The sequence below is a fragment of the Diuraphis noxia genome, unplaced genomic scaffold (genome assembly GCF_037042655.1).
Source record: "Diuraphis noxia isolate RWA-SAM2 unplaced genomic scaffold, SU_Dnox_SAM2 contig0004, whole genome shotgun sequence".
Classification (NCBI taxonomy): Eukaryota; Metazoa; Arthropoda; class Insecta; order Hemiptera; family Aphididae; genus Diuraphis; species Diuraphis noxia.
The window spans coordinates 8,881,385-8,900,151 of NW_028301714.1; the positions used below are offsets into that span (position 1 = coordinate 8,881,385).

Below are 18,767 nucleotides of genomic sequence, written 5' to 3' on the forward strand. Positions count from 1 at the left end.
AATCGCTGGTGGAAAAATAATTTAATCGTGATAAAACAGTCGGAAATTTGGGTCAACGCTTTTACGCCGGTTGCCGAGCTGCTGCTGTTGCTGTTGTCAAACGCACCGTCGTCGTTCACGGTTAATTATTATTTCGTGCGTTCCGCGAGAGAGCAATAATATTCAATGAAACCTCGACATTCAAATAGTATAAATTAGTGAACGATCGATTCGCTTTTTGGGGGGACGATTAGTGGCACCGTGCACATGCAGCTGATTAAAGGAAGAATATAAGACACATTACTATATTGCATAATATTGTATAGCGATGTAGTAGTGTGTATCTACAGCATGTCTATAAAAATCATAATATTATTATCGTATAACGGTTAAATTTCACGACGGTACAATGTCATCATATTATAATGTATCAGGGTCGTCATTTTAACTTTTTTATTGTTGGTGCCAAAATGTTTGCAGGCCATTTAAAATCAAAACTTTTTTTTTTTTGGGCGGGGGAGGTCAAGTGGGGAGAAAATATTTAGAATATTATTGTATAGAGTATTTGATATGATGTCACATATATGTTATGTTGAAAATATTACAATTATTACTATTTTAGTCTGACTACTTGCACTTTTAATGTATTTATATTTATACTTATTTTGTGGTTACTATAGTGGTATTTATACTTGGTAAATAAATTTACAGGGACCTTAATAATAAAATACCTAACCTTTACATTTTTTTCACGGCACTCAAAATACATACTATGAGCTAGCTTAAAAAAGCCTGTAATTTATTGTGTAAGTATCCTTGCTCACAATGGCACAATAAACAGTTAGGCATATTATTGATAAAATACAACACATTAGCATAATAATTTTTTTTAAATACTGAAAAAATATTAAATATACATAGTAATGTAAAACAATTAGATGTATTAGTGCATGTATTTATTGTTGGCAGGCCAAAGAAAGCGTTATAAAAAGGTCAGTGCAAATGTATACACCCTGCTCAACCCTTCTAACCCCCTCTTCACCTAAAAAATAACTCCCCAGTCCCCTGTATTGTATAGAAGGTACACGTTGCTAAAAAATGGAATATCGGTAACTGTTTTGAAGTCTATTAATTAATTGTTCACCGAGATTGTCAACAACGGTCATAGTTTGATAAGACTCGAGAGGGAGATGAGACGTGCGGTAAACATCAACCGAGAGCGAAGAACATTTTACTCGAACGACATTGTATTAATTCGTTGCGAACGGTACGTTGTCCTGTAAATGACAAATCGATGTTAATATGTTATTATCGATTTAAATTTTTTCAAACAACTTTTTTTTTAATACAAAACGGGAAATTCAGTTGGCGGCCGGCCGCGGGACTATCGTCGGACATTGTAAAATCGTTCGTCGGCATTATTTGTTTCTTTGCTCCACAAAGTCCGCATCGATCGCGGGGTCATCGTGAACCTCCTATAACACATCATTGCTGCTCAATACAGGAGATGAGCTACACCTGCGTAGTACCACACAACATTATTACGTATACGGTCCTGTGATTGACGATCGTTGGCTTCCCATTAGTAGCAATGACTACAACGAATCCGACCGATCATATATTATTATACTTATTAGTCGCTGCTTATTACTAAATGTTATCATAGAACATTTTACAACACTGCAATAATTAATAATTATCATCCATCATATATTTTAAAATATTTCACTGTATTATATTTTCCCACGTGCGTCCCACGCGTGAGTGTTATACCGCCGGTCGATGTACATAATATTATTATAGTGTAATGAACGCATCACAGTTCGTGTTTATATAATAGTGAATTTGTTGTACGCAATATACCTTATTACCGCGTGTATACTTATACTCCTTCATTAAATTGGTAAATAATATTATTAAATGGAGTATTCTTTAAAATGGTCCAAAGACGTATTCGGGGACCCTCCCCTCCACACACACACACTCGAGATACACACGAACGTGCCTATGGAATTTATTGTATGAATTGATATTATAATATTGTACACACGGTTTTATTGTAATAAATTGATGATTTTCGGGCCATCGATTTTCTTTCACAGTGATATCACGTTATAGTTTCAATCGCGCCCATCGAACAACAATAACTAACGTACTTTGTACTTATATTATATGACACATGTCACCCACCAATCCACCCACATGCAATATATATATATATATAACAATCTAGACTCTAGAGGCTTAATTTTGTTATTTTCCGTGCCGCTGTTTTTCTACCGACTAATCGTTGTTATTTATCAGCTATCGCCTCTACACATTATTGATCACTAATGATATTTACGGTGTGTATAGATTATTATCATTATGTATTCACGCGAGTGCAGTGTGCACGACAATATTATAAAGATGCACTATGTAGGTGCAAATGCTAACTATTATAGTATTATATGCACTGATTTAATAATATTACTATTAAATAAATGGTATTACGGTTTTAGATAATGCACATTTTTTTCGGGGGCAAAAAATTGTACTCATGTATTTTATATTTTTTATGGGTTAAAAAATTTGTCTCTATAAAAAAATCGGTGAGGAGGGAAGACGGCGTTAAAAAAATGTGTATCCGAAGGGCGAGGGCAGAAAAATCCTAAATACGGCACTGATGTTATCGTAATATCATAATAATGAATTGAGAGAAAAATTAAGAGCCGTTCGAGAATGCCAGTCTGGCACTCCGGCGGCGGCGGCGGTCCCTCTCCCCGTTCAAACCGTACCCAGCCAACGACGACGATGCCGCCGCCACTTCCTCTACTATATACGACGATTGTGGTTCACAAATTGAAAAAGACTACAAAAAACGTATAAAATACATTATACATGTATGCATAATAGTGTTGTACACACACTCACAAGCGTGCGAGCGCGATTTAATGTCACACACAGAAAAATGTCTCGAGGGCCTCTCCCTCTCTCTCACCGTAATACTACGTTATTTTTTATACGCTTCGGTCGGACGTTTGCCAGTCTATGCACACACACACACACACACACACACACACACACACACACACACACGCACACACCTCACGCACACGCGTACATATTATTATTATATTATTATAAATATAATATATACGTCGTCGTATACCTACACACGCGAAACAACATAATATTAATATCGGCTGAGAGTATATACCTATAATAATACGTATGTACAGAGCAGAGTACAATGAGCGCATTCCGCGGTCGTCGTGTATCTGGAATGAGTGAAACTATAATATTATTATTATTATTATTATTACGACGACGACAAGACAAGTATATTTATTTATTGAATACCTATCTACGGTATATACACACTTATATACATATATATACAGCAGGAGGTATAATAACAACAGCTTCGCGTTATAGAGAGGTATACCTATATCTTATATATTATATGTACTGATCGGGAACGCGTCTCTGCACGTTTTTGGGAGCACATAGTGGTTTTTCCCCAATATTTTTCCCTCGTCGTTGTTGCATAATAATATTATATATACGCGACTACGCGTGTCGAATAGCACCCGACCGATTATTTTCTTTTCTCGAAATCCGCGCATGTTCTTTTTTTTTCATCGCCCGACATATATTTTGTTTTTTATTATACTGCACTTATATCCATCACTGCCTATATATACGCTGCAATAAACGATATTCATATAATATGATGTGAAATATTTTATACGTATTTCATGTAGTAATAAGATGATAAAAATAAAAAAAAAACGCAGCGCGCGTCTGCGACGACAAAATGTACGCGGACTGCACGAGGACGGATGACATAATATTTTGCCGTGCCGACCAGTCGTCGAATTTACGAGAGGGTGGGTGACTGGGTGGGTCGATTGGACAGTGCATCATCAGTGGAACCCGACTGCGTACGATTTACCTCTCACGGTTGCTATGTTTGTATGTATAACGTATATACTATATACCTATGTATATAATTGTGCAGCGCGTGTTAGCGGAATTTCTAGAGAATTTTTCAAGCCATGTTTTCCCGAACACGGCGCCATCGCCCGTCGGAGCCGCGAGTATTTATAAAAGCCTCTGTGGCTCAGCATGACAGCAGAACTCGTCTTCGTTTCGACACGAATTTAAATTTAGAAAAACAAAATTTCCTATCATCGTCAATTGGCGTGGAATTTAAAACAGTTACGGCTATGATGTAACTAATACACGTAACGGACATATTATTTTATTAAAGGAACTTTTGATTTTTGGAGGAAGCATTTTTAACTGCTACTACTATATTATTATACAACTGAAAAATAAAGTAATATAACCAACAAGTAGTTTAAGGCGATATTAACAAAGCGATATTATAAAATATTAACTGATAAAAAAAATAAGTAAAGTAACTATTTTACATATTGCAATTTGTGTAGGTACCTTTTTTAAAAATATATATTATTGGGACAAAAATGAATCAACATTAATATTAATTCCTGTAGGTATACTGCAGAAATTAGAACTCGTCTACCAGGGGGCCGGAAATTTCCCAGTGGGCCCCCTTCTTTTTCATGCTACAGCGCCCTATCGTTTGACGTTTCATGTCAAAAAATCCAAATCCACTTATGTCAAAACTGTTTGCTTTAATGCATGAATTGAATTCATAACGTTTTGTCTTAGATGTTTTGTGGTTTATACTGAATAACATAAGAAATGTGATGTAATTTTGACAGCAAAAACTTTTATTCATTATATAATATTACTTAAATCACCAAGATTTAGGATAAATATTATTAATTATTTTCCACCCAAGCGGTTATCACTATGATTTACACTATAATACTATATAATATATAGTATAATATATGATACAGTTTTTTTTTATTTTAGTCTGTTTTCTTCGATAAAACCACGCATCAGTTAGCAAAAGCATACAAGTTTACGACTGTTGTTATTATGTTTACTGTATTATTATTTGATATAAATTTACCTGCAATTTTTGGTGTTTTATTAAATTTGAAATATACAAAAGAGCAAACAATAAAACAATAAAAAGTTGATAGACACCTTCAAAATCGAAAAGCTATAAGTCGACGTTGTATCAATGTTTCAGTTAATAGTAATTTATAAAAAAATGTTTAATGATTTTTAATTCGTGTTTAATTTTAATATTATCGATCATATTATTCAGGCATACTATTTAAACATTTTTAAATATATATTATTTTCAATATGTTGTTTATTAAAATATTTTTTTCGTGAAAAATCTTTGAATATTTGATAGATATTCACTTACTCACTTATAAGAATAACATTTTGAAAAACGTATCATTATTGCCTATTGGTATGATAAACCATCATGGCATTGTTTAGTATTATAATTGTTATGATTTTTTTTTTTTTTTAGGAAATGGGCCCATTTTAGGGTTATGAGGCCTATTTTTCTTATGGTACACCTTGTGCCGAATTCCTTCGTACGCCTAGGCATGTTTTATATTATTTGCGTCGAAGGCAATTGCGCGTTTTGCACTAATAATGAAACGTCAAGGTCAATTTAACATGGAAATAGATCAAACCGTACGTTTAATGAAAATATCACGATAATACAAGCCACAGTGGAAGTTCTCACTATTTATGCTAACAAAATTATTAATGTGCAACTCAATATTGATTGTATTTTTGAGATTGGTAAGGTTTGTACATTGGAGTCCCCCCAAAATTACATTAATATTTCGCAATAGACATTCCTGAAGTTAATGATGTAGCTTAGAATTATAGTACAATTATCAACTCATATATTGGGTATACTGTGTATATAAAGTAAAAATAAGTTTAAAAAACTGTAATTAACTATAATGATGGTAACTTTAATGAATCAATTGTTTTAATCGTTTTATTTTTCAGAATCTGATGATGGCATTAGCATCTCACGCCGCCTTAATCTCATCTCGCCGAAACGAACCAATAATAATAACAACAACGTTTAAATCTTGGAATAATTAAAATATTTAATTGGTATTGGTTTTTTAATTCTTTTTTATCTGTATATGAAGTGTGTATATCTAACAAAGTACCGGTGATACTCGAAAACTAACAAACGAAAAAAAATCGAAATCTTTCAGTGGCCGTTGTTGTTGTTCTTTAAAACAACCGTAAGAAGCTGTAGTACAGTGTTTTTTTCCGTTTTGTTTCCTCTAGTCGAACACGGTCTACGCACTGCAACGAAATAGATATACATATATAGGTATGGCATCAATAAAATAAGCGACCGTTAGTATTTTTTATTTTCATTCAACTATATTATTATAGTGGTGCTGCGCAGGTATGCGATTTTAGACATTTCTAAAAACGCTGCACTGAAGAATATAATACATATTATATTGTATAGTCAAAGAATTATGAATCGCTGCCGTTCGCAACTATTTACCATAATATTTGAAAAATACATAATATACAGGTCTGCTGCTGCTGTTACGATCGCTTTCGTTATATTATTAGACGTGTCGGACAACGAACAAGTTGCGATGTGCTGAGCAATAATAATATACCTATAGTGTGGTGTGTAATATATATATATATTTTTTACCGATCTATACGGTCGGACTGTTTTTTTTTTCCATAAAATATAATGTATACGATGTACCTATTACATGCAGGTGATGGAAACCCGGACGTCCGCGGTGAAAACAAATAACGCTCCTGTCGTCTTTGTCCAATATATAATAACATTATAATCATATCTCATCGCCGAATGAATGTTGTGTTAATTTATTGTTACACGTATTATTATAATGTTATGATATATAGGTTTACAAAGCGATCACATTTTTCGTAATAACGTGACGGATTAAACGAACACAATTATTATTATTATAATCACCCGATGTCTGCACAACAAATAACTATCCCATGTGTGTGTGTGTGTAGTAGTAGAGACGACGCGACAAACAATATAATATTGATTGTTGAACAATAATAATATTATGTAGAAAATGTTCAGTTTACGTGACCTTGGGTCAGTTCATTAGCACCATTAACGAAGGGGGTTATTTGCAATCACCGTAAACCTATACTAATGATAAAAATAATATCTCCGGTTTATTGTGTAAACATTTTGAGAACCATTGGGTCGACTACATTGTTTTTCACCACGTCGTCGACGACGACACATTTCGTACGAAATAATATTTGTATTTTTTTTTTTTTTTTTTACCTGCAGCAGCGTGAAACGCGTACAGAAACAACGCCATTCGTATTATATATTATAATGTGTTTTTTTTTTCGCTTTTAGACTCGTAGGTATACCTATTTACGCGCCACGTATAGTCGTCGGGGCCGCAATACGCGCATACACATAATATTTATTATTATTATTATGACACACATATACATAATAGGTATTATGGGTAGGTATTATTACTGAGCGATATTTGTGTATATTATAATGTACATAATTTTAAAATATTACGGGGACGGCATAAAATGCAAATATCGTGTACATCATATATACGCTGTTTGTCGTAACAACGTCAATAACAATAATAGTTACAATAATAGTATAAAATTATAACAAACCAATAATAATAATAATAATAATGGATATAATTATTGTAACATTATCGTGAACTAGTTTCGAACGAACTCTGCAGCGCAACGGTATGGGCCGACACGCGGACGACAAGCGTAAAATAATTTATGCGAATTTTTTTCTCATCGTCTTGGCCGCACGTTCACACTATACGTACACATACACAAAGCCTATTCTTCGGTCGACGGCAACAAAATTAAGTATATTATCGGAAATACGAGCAGCTGATTCTATGCAGGTTGAACATGCCTCTTCTTCTTCTTCTTGTATTATTATTATATGTTTATTATATTATTATTATTGTTGTCGAAGACTGCGGGGAGTACGGTCGGGAGGGAGGGGGGAAACGAGAAGACCTAAAAGAGCGCCCACCCTTCGTCTGGCGGCGGCTCCCGAAGGCATTCGTATACAACACACAATAATAATATTAGGTACATATAATATATTATGTTTCTCAAACAACCTACGACGACGACGCGTAAACGCGTTTAGAGTAGGGATCGATAAATCGACAATTTATTTTCGCGGTAATCCGAACGTATACGTAACTCATTATATTATTATACATTTATTAAGCCTCCAAAGGTCACCGGGGTCGTGGACCGTAGTATAGTTTGTTTTTGTGATGGTCATCTGGTCATGACGTGTGATCTGAAACGTATGATGTGTACGCTCAAAAGTAATGCACAGCGAAATAGTAGAAAAAGATAAATGGATAATGACTTTTTAATGACGCTATGTGTATAATCGACATATTATATATATGACTAATACGGAATCGAAAAATTTACTAACCGTTTACACTCGAATTATAACTAATACGGACCCGCTGCCGACTGGTTTTCAGTGCATTAAAACCCGTTTTCCAATAAGATTATAACAATATTATCATAGGCGGGTGTACGTGTTATATTTTTCGTCTCCGTATATTTAGTGTTATTTTTTCGGTGCGGTATTTTACAGATGTAAAAAATTTGTTTTGACAGTAATCGTTTCCGCAGTCGGGACCGCATGCGTCAAACTTGCGAGTGTACATCGATGTTAACATAATATTATATTAATTATTTGTTCCGGCTAACCTGTGTGCTCTTGTGTAATACCTCATACGAACCTACCCACATTTTCTCTCGCGATTTGCCAACCGAGTTCGACACCCTTTAAAGAGCAGCGATGACGACGACCTCCGTCGCACGAAGATCGTCCAAGGCCGGCCATCGACGACACATTATACTACACATACAACCCGTACCGGAAGAAGTCGAAACGAATTTCGTTCAAAAAAAAAAAATAAATAAATAAATAAATAAAATAAAATATTTCTGGTGCACGTAAAAATCGGGAAGCGTATAATTCGAGAATAATAATAATAGTTCTGGTCCACAAATGTGACTTTTGTTGCAGCAGAGAAACGCGTGGCGTGTAATGTAAAATAGAAGCACTCAAACACCTCCGATTATATTATTATAAGGGGATTGCATCAGTCACTTGTATACCAAAATGTGGTCATAAATGTGTTTTGGTCTTTTGGACTTAAAATCGTCATGAGATATTGAGATCATTTTGGTTTAGTGGCGAGGCGAGCTATTTTAACACAAGGAGCAAAGATTTTAGTCTAGGTACCCACCCACCCAATATTTTATCAAATACACAAAAAATCAGATTATTTTGTTGCTTATATTTTATACTATAGTAGGACGTAGTTACATCACTATTACACTAGTATATGATCAATTGTCATACCCACCCACCCAAAATTTGGAAGAGCGGCTGCTCCTCTAGACCCCCCCCCCCTTCACCATGCCACTGCTATATGGTTAAATCGATTTTAATATTTTTAAAACAGATTGTCATTTGATACTCGTCTTGTATGCGTTACCAACACTGAAATTCGCAGTTGTGTGTTATTTTTACCATACTTACGATTTAACTACCTATAAAATTTAATTAAATTGAGACCAACTTTTTATTACTGACAATAATATAATATTCATCGTTGTAAAATTGTATTATATAACGTCTATATTTTCTTAAGGCTTATGTATTAAATTGATTGTAACAGTTTTAGCCTCACATCGCAATAGAATATTAGTATATAAATAATACAGCGACATTGTTTTAGTTTTTTGTACGAAACGAGTAACGAGTTTGTATGTGCGTTAATTGTTGTTTGTTTTAATAGTTTAATAGTTGTTGTTTATACATAAAATATTACACAAATACACAGTTCAAACAAAACATATCGATATTTGCTTTGCTATAGGTACCTACTTCAGTACTTCGTGGAATAATAGTTAACAGTAGATAATAATTTTTAGTAGATTACAGATTACTTGTACATGATGTATAATAATATTATGTTTTGACTGTAAAATATAGCGTTAAACAATGATATTGTTGTTCGAATATTAATATTCGTCCCGATCAAAACACGCGGTAAACGTGTTAAAAATGAATCAAAATCCGTTCCACTTAAGTCCTGTACAATAAAGATAGTTACGTGTGGCGATGAGGTCTAAATACTATACCTTTTTGTACATTGACTGTTTGTACTCTCCGTTCGTTGGCTTATAATATATTACATCATATTATATACGTTTTGATTTTTTTTTTTTTTTTTTAGCGGCTTATTACAAAAGGAGAGGGGATGGATCACGACAAATAGCCGACAACAAAAGGGCCGACAGTCGAGAACCGAAATACAAATGAGCCGACAAGTATATCGTCCTATACATGTATATAATATATATATATATATATGGCGGCGCGTATACACTGAGCGAGCGACCAGACACAATGGGCAGACGTCGATAATGTGAAATTATTAGGAACCGCTAACCTCGTATACCTCGTACACAATATTATGGTATAGCGTTTCAATAACCACTCGCGTGGTTAAACCGACCGATGGGCGTTGGTAACGGTGTAAATAGCATTATATATTATTGGTTTTTAAAATAATTTCATCGACCGTATCCCACATAATACCTATAGGCCGTATATAGAGGCTCATACGTCCTCAAACACATAAATAATAATAATATATTATGTAATATCATAATAAATAACAATAATAATAATAATTATTATCATCATCATCATGATTAGCGTCGTTATGTTTATCGAACGGACGGTTTTTCGTCGCCATTCCCTCCCAGCACGCCGTTGCAGAGCGGTGCGCGTTTCTATTCGTTTTTCGATCGCATTGAAATCAATAATACGCGTCATGATATAAATTATAATAATTGTTATCGTCCCATAATAATAGGTAGTACACTTCCAAAGAAAGCCATGTTTTCATCTATACACATTTATCGTACGAGTAGGTATCAAAATTTAATATTTTTGTCTTTTCGAGTTCGAAATGCCGGACTATTCGGCAGATTATTATTGTAACTCGCCGCGTCGGTAAATTAAATTTTATATTTTGTTATATATGCTATATTACGTATATATCTATATACACACGCCCATTATGCCGAGACTGCCCACGCGTCGCTTCCTTTTTAATAACGTTAATACACTTCAACAGCAGTTGTCCGGTTGTCAACCGACTTGTCTCACTTGGCCAAGAACAACACTGTGCAGTAGCAGCAGCCACCGCCGGCGGCGCGACATCATTAGCAATTTATTCTGTGTTTTCGTTTTTCTTCTCATTACGACACTGCAAATGAAAAAAAAAAAAAAAAAAAAAACAACAACAACATGTCAGTTTCCATTTTCATTGCGATAATATTATCATCGTTGCGACAACAGTTTTCCGTGCTCCCGTCAAATAGTGTACCTATAAAGTAATTATAAATAACAACCGATGGCTATACACTTTTGTAAAAATCCTTACAACAGTTTTTACACACGTGACCGTATTGATAATTAATAAATATTATTTTGTCCGTTTATACGACACTATATTTAGTTTAGTTGCAGCTTGACTGATTATAACAATTATTTCATTTTATTTTCTCGTATTCTTGCGCGGCAGTGTGTGTGTGTAAAAGTGCAGAATCCGCTCGATATGATTTTGATGTCTGGCGCGGATCGACGACGATGACGTTTTTAATTTTCTAGGCATATTATTATTCTCATTATATAACTGTGTAGCATTATGGCATTATGATTTGATAATACGACGAGAACTATCGTTTCGTCGAAACAATTGCCGCGGCGCTAGCGCCGCCGTATACAACAAATATTTATTTAATCTTTCGACGAGTCGGTCCCGCGGGCGTATTACAATAATACAAACATCATCGTGTGTACTCTTATAATATTATAGTCTTATCGAAAGCACCACTGCAGCGGTGTATATTGTCGAGAAATCAAGTGGCGTTTATCGTATATAATATAACTATATATATATACACATGGATATACCATCGCATTATTTTATATGACTACCAATGGTTTCATAATATAATTTTATTTATTTATTTTTTATTTAAATTAATACCAAAAGATAAACAATGAAAATAATATCAAAATTATTACTTTCATCGTATAATATCAATAACACACCGGTCCGATCTATAGGTACATATTATTATTGTTATCATCACGTAAACATCTGATATTGGTGTTCACTGTTTATAAATTATGTACACTATAGACACCTATATATATATATATAGGTACTATGATCACGGGTATAATATAATTGATTATTAAGTGTTCATGTAATGGATAATATCCCTCAATATACACACTAATGTCTAATCCTGGTCAAGGCCGAGTTATATGGCTATGTACGACTATAATATTATGCATGTTATGTATATAGGTATAGTATGTTGTGAGTACGATGACTGCAATAACTACGTTTGGCTAAATATGTTATAATATGATTTTTTTTCATTTTCAAACCATAATACTGTGTCCCTCCAATAAATTCGTCGCAGGATCGTTGAATGTTGATTTAACTTAATATGCGATTTAGTTAATATTGCAACTGCACGATGCTAGAGTTTGTTATTTACATATTTCTTTTTTTATTGCATCGTATATACCATTGTGATATATTTATATGAGTAGTAGCGAGTACTCGTGTCGTTTTGTGTGCATATATTATTATCATCGCGCCGATGTGTAAAAATTGCCTGTTTCAAACGGGCTTCACAGCTATACGTGCTCTGCAAGTGTGTATGTATAAATAATTGTATACTTGTGGGTAACTTAAAATATAATTTTTGGGCGGTTGTTCTATTGACGAATATCCGTGAATCGTCGCGAATAGAAAAAACACGAATCACGAATAACGAATATCCACGAATAGTGCGTAGAGTGTTATTCGTAAATATCATAAAAAAAATGTCGAATTTATAAGAATCGCGAACCGCGAACTACGAACAACCAATACGCGCATAGTGTGCATTTAGCTATACCCGACGAACGAACAAATAATAACCAAGTCACACGGCCGTGCCGGTGAACACGCGAGACACATTAATATTACGAGTCGTATTATTATTATTTATTATTATATAATATAATATTATAAACTATGTTAAAATGTACACGGCCGTGGTTGTCCGGACGGCGGTGGCGTATATAATATTATGATATTGAATAACATGACATTACTACCTACTGCGTGTGTAGGCGTCGGCGGGTGGGTTCACGGTCAGCATCCATCGAGAGACCCGCAGCCGTAGGTATTAATCAAGTGCATCGCACACGAACTATATACAGATGATCCCGATTTATATTGTGAGGTCGGCGGTGCGGTGCGCGGGGGCCGCCCGGCGGGTCGTTACACAGTGTTACACCTCCACGGGGCGATAACGTAGTTATATTAGACGGGTTTAAGCTTTACTTATTATTATTATTATGGGGTAGGCACAACTCGGCACTCGCCAAAAAGTGATAATATTATATACATGAAGCGAAAAATATATATATTTTTAATAATAATATGTATGTTTAAAGTCCGACGATTTACATATTTTACGATTACGGGGGTTTTTTTTTCATTTCTTCGCGACATAATATTATTATGTTCAATAGAAAAATATAGAGATGTTATGTGTTGATATGATTTTGAGTGTAGAGTCCAATAAAATGTATATTATATGCATATGTAGGGACGTAGGGACACAAACTTCGCGATGTCTATTAAAATGTATAGCACATTATACTGGAACGCATTATAATATCATAATATGCACCTGCAGTTGTATAAATAAAATAATTGTGCTAGGTATGCGTGTGAATAGTAAATATACCGATTACCGGGTGTATAATATGTCGTGCACCGGATTCAATATTCGGTCGACGGCGATATCTTGACGATGGGATCGTAGAATTTAGCTGAAATACGCGATGACGATAATTATTATATTATACTAACGGAAAATCGTAAAAACACTCGGCTATAGCATACTATAAAATGTGCAGGTTGATTTTTACCGTTCCGGTTACATACCTATTATATATTTATATATACATAAACACTGAGAACGTTGGTCGAATGAGCGTGCCCGGTTGGCAAACAGAAAATTGTAAGAAGAAAAAAAAACTATTTACCGCTGTTGCAGCAACACACACGCGACACGCGGTGTCTATGTCTATGCGATGGCCATCGTCTTCGAAATGTCTGACACGTCGCCAGAACGAGTTAATGTATTATGCAGTGCTCGACTTGTATACAGAAGAAATATAGGTATTAGATATATCATATATGTAGGTAGGTACTTTGATGACACTAACACCATTATTGTGTCCCAATATTATTAGGTACTGGTTGTAATAATATGATAATATACGGAGAATTATAATAACCGTGCAGGAGGTTTCGCCTCCACCTAATACAAAATAATAGTATCGCATAAAACATCAAACATTTCATAAGATATGTTTTAAAAGTTTTAAACATTAATATAAGCGTGCGTTATGAGCGCTAGCACACTTTTGCAGGTAATTGATTAAAAAAAAAAAAATTAAGATAAAAATAATAAGTAGGTAAGTACCTATATTATAATATTGTATAGATTTAAATATATTGCAATTACCTAACTACGTTATTTATTATATGACATTATCGATTTGTATAAAATGTTTTTATGTTGTGGATTGCCAGACGGCTTAAGCGAAGATGGTGTCGGGACCTTCTGTCTCAAGATTAAAATTAGCTTAACTTAAAAATTTAAGAAGACAAAATAAGTAGTGTCACCAATGGGTGGCTTCTTCCCTCAAAAAAATCATATGTAAATACTAAATACCCTATGCACATTTGCTTATTATTCTAGTTAAGAACAGATTGTAAATTTCTTATATATATAAAAAAAAAAAAAAAAAAAATGTTGTGGATAAAATCAGTATACCTATAGGTATGTACTTGCAAATTTTGGTTATAACAAGATACATGTTATAAGGATTAACTTAGGCTCACACCGAGTACTCACAAATGCCGAAACTTTTAACGGAATCATCAAAATAAATTTAAATAAATATGTTTATTAATTTTAATTCGACCAACTCCCCGAATGAGAATATTTCTTCATTTTTACGTATTGGCTTCTATTTTGTTTTAGGACAAAAATATTCTCTGATTTTATCGACCACGATATTACGATATTACGATAGGTTGTAGATCTACCTAGTAGTTAGGTAAACATCGATGGTTAATTATTAAATCTCATTTAAATACTACGATTAAGTATAATTATTATCGTATTATCGCATGTATACCTATCACTGCATCAGATTATACCGAATGCTATTGTATATACATTTTGTAAATATATATTTTTTTTTTAAATATTAATGTTGTATAATATATTGTAAAAAATCCTAAATTAAGCATGCCATGCGTCCTATATGGGTCTTAATTAGAAAAAAAAAATTATAAAGCTATGTAGGTGCTCTAAAACGTCTGTAAAATTAATACTCAGTTCTACACCCCCACCATTACATAAATCAAGCTCTGGATTATTTTTATGATATTAAGACTAGCCGTGGCAACTATAGCAACTATGTATTTGCGAGCAACATAGAATGACCATTTTAATACTCTGACGGATAATGTCATAAAAAACTAGTTTCTGTATGGCTTATACATGTGTGATACATATTATTATCTATATGGAAAAACTGCAGAAGTTAGGTTTCGAATTATTATGTTAATTTTTATATATTAAGTTAAGCTCAGTACTGTTATTTTATGTATACACCTATACTTAGGTTTATAATCTCATAGGGATTTTGTAGTTTTACTAACGTCATAAAAACATAAAAATCACAACTATTAAATCCAGTGCCATTTTCTTTAAAATTATTTATATGTGTTGTTTCCAAATTACTTATTGTATTATGTTATACAGATTGTATATTTTTTCTATTTTAATAAAAAAAAAAAAAAATGTGTTGTTGATGATGTGACCGCGGTGTCCGTCATCATCAGCCCTCCGCAAACAAGGACAATATATAAATATATTAATTGATCGTACTGCAACCAAGTACCCAAGCATACTATATATACCTCCATGATTATATCAACCAGGTATACCAGGCGTCACGACGCGCATGATTTTTCCCATATGTATAATAACACCGTAGCCTCGTTGTTATCCATTATACCTATAATAATAGTATAGCCAATATATATATATATATATAGGTATTGTATTATTATATTATTTTGTTGTCGCCGAGAACAAAAATGGCTTTTGCATATTAACTAATATTATACATATGTATGTAACTTTTTTTTGGTTTCTATTAGTCCAAGTTTATTCATACATAATATGCGACGTGCACCAGTTTTACTTACATGGTATATATATGTTATTAAAATATTTTATTTTATCTTGACGCATATATGGTGCTGTGTGATGAGGATAATTCGCATATTATCTCGGTTGACTTATAATTATGATAATTATTATATATAGAATTTCACGTGCAAACGATATATTATAATATACACTTTGTATATAATATTGCATTATTATACATCGCAACACAAACAACTAAAACCGAATAATATTAACGACGTTGGCATAGGATTTAAAACACTTGAAATTCGATTAAGTAGAGTGAGTGAGTGAGAGAGGGTGAGTGAGTGAGTTAAACATGGTGAGAGAGAAGCTATCGATGCCGACGGCAGTGGCGGTGGCGGCGACGACGGAGGTTTGAGTGGTTATAATATATATATATATATATATATGTGTGTGTGTGTAGATATATATATATATATATGAAAACAATATCGATTTTTTTGTCCGTGGGAAATACTGTGCACACAAACACACGTAGGTAGTCGTATTATACAATTGTACATATTGTAATGAACTTGTTCAAATAAAATCGGCGTGCGGCCTATAACTTCATTTCATACGTTATTAAATATTAATATTAATAATTAATAATATTTATTGTCGTGTACGACCGTCCCATACGTAATACGTTTGATCGACATGCGTGTTGTTGTAGCAGTTTTACACGATAAATATTACCTACACAATATTTATATATATATACCAGTCATTCGAGTGCATTGTCAGTGCGTTTTAAAAACTCCGAACCGTGTAAACCGTCGCCAATTAGTTTTTTTTTTACGTGTGACAGCCCCGCGGGATAATCGGTCGGTCGTAAACGGGGGTGACGAGTTGGGAGTAAAACGGATGGGAAGGAAAGGGGATGTAATAATAATAACAATCACTAAATGTATACAATATTGTGCTCGTCGGATTCGACTAACGCGATCGATGATGATATATAACTGCAGATTAACTTTATGTATATAAGCTAAAATCTGCCACGGTTGGTCGTCGATGAAAAATAAAATGTCGGGTGGATCATTTATATTGTGGTACTATACACATATAACATATGATGTAGTCGAGGTTTCACTTGTATACAGTATTTTAAGTGGTCCGTATATATTAATTTATTACGTTCAGTCACGTGAAAAATAATTTTTAATAAAACACTTTTCAAGGATAATAATATATTATTATATATTATATTTTAACCTATCTCTAATCTCTATGTAGGTAGGTACGTCTCATATTATAACAGTTAAAATGCAAAAAATGTTTACATAATTATGTTTATATTATGTACCAACTACAAATACATGAATTTAGATTACAATATGACACATCAATAGTCGCTGACGAAAATGTCAGCATTAAAAAAAAAAAAATCGTTATTCATAAACAATATATAGGTCATAACTGACCTACATATGAAATTTTATATAATAATAGATAAATAATTACCGTCGCGAAATAGAATTGTTCATTATATTTATATATAATACTAGCTGATCCCGTGCACTTCGTTGCCCGTTAAATGTACCTAACATCTCCATATGACTCAAACTTTATTCAATTTTATTTGTTATTTGTTATTTAATTTAATTTGCATCACCTCCCCGTCACCGTACTCGTCCCGTCGGGGCAAAAAATTCTCCTGAACAGAACCGTCACCCTGGTGATATGACGATGTGAATAAAAAATAATTAAATAAAACATATATAAGCATTTAAAAGTAAGTAATCGCTTTATTGTTAATCATGTCAATCATAATTATTAACAAAAATCAGTTTTATTATCATTGCAGTGCTTTGTGATATACGATGTTTTTTGTTTGATTACCTGGCGCATAGACAAACAAATCTGATGGTTTCGCAACACGGGAACAGGCTGCAACATACAATTGACCATGTGAGAAACATGGGTTTTCCAGATTAATAACACTAACACTCAATGATTGCTCCTGGAATGTGTTCCTATTCCTGAAACCAATGAGTACAATGTGGCTCTGCAGGTGGTGGATCCAATGGTATCAATTTCACTTTACCATATTTGCGCAACACAATCCATTTGCTTCGTTTTTGTATTTCAAAGTCTTACAATATGAGCAAACCGAGTTCATAGGACCAATAACAACACAGTGGTAGTTACTGTAGTCAATTGACACATCGCAACTGAAAGCAGCTCGATTGAAACTTGCGCGATTATTAGTTGAATGTCGCGCTCGCGCTTCACGCGCTTGTGATATCCGAATTCTTTCACGTTCATTTCGGTCGTCACGTTCTTGTGCACTTTGGTTAGATCGGTAATAACCTTGGTTTGTAGCATTTCGGGTTTTCTACCTAAATTGCTTCGTCGTATAGGAGGCATCATATCAAGTATAAATTATTGTGTCACATGCAATAATTAGTGATCATAGATAACTTAACACTCTTCACAAAACACGATAT

General features: G+C 33.6%; 1 long non-coding RNA gene across 1 annotated transcript; it reads right to left on the reverse strand.

Annotated features, from left to right (window-relative positions):
* Window positions 1-18,039: 18,039 nt before the first annotated feature.
* On the reverse strand, window positions 18,040-18,477 carry LOC149055673 (uncharacterized). Its single transcript, XR_016191707.1, has 2 exons — window positions 18,266-18,477; window positions 18,040-18,207 (listed from the first exon to the last, which is right to left on the reverse strand). It is a non-coding gene; the product is annotated as an uncharacterized LOC149055673 (long non-coding RNA).
* Between the last annotated feature and the right edge of the window lie 290 nt (window positions 18,478-18,767).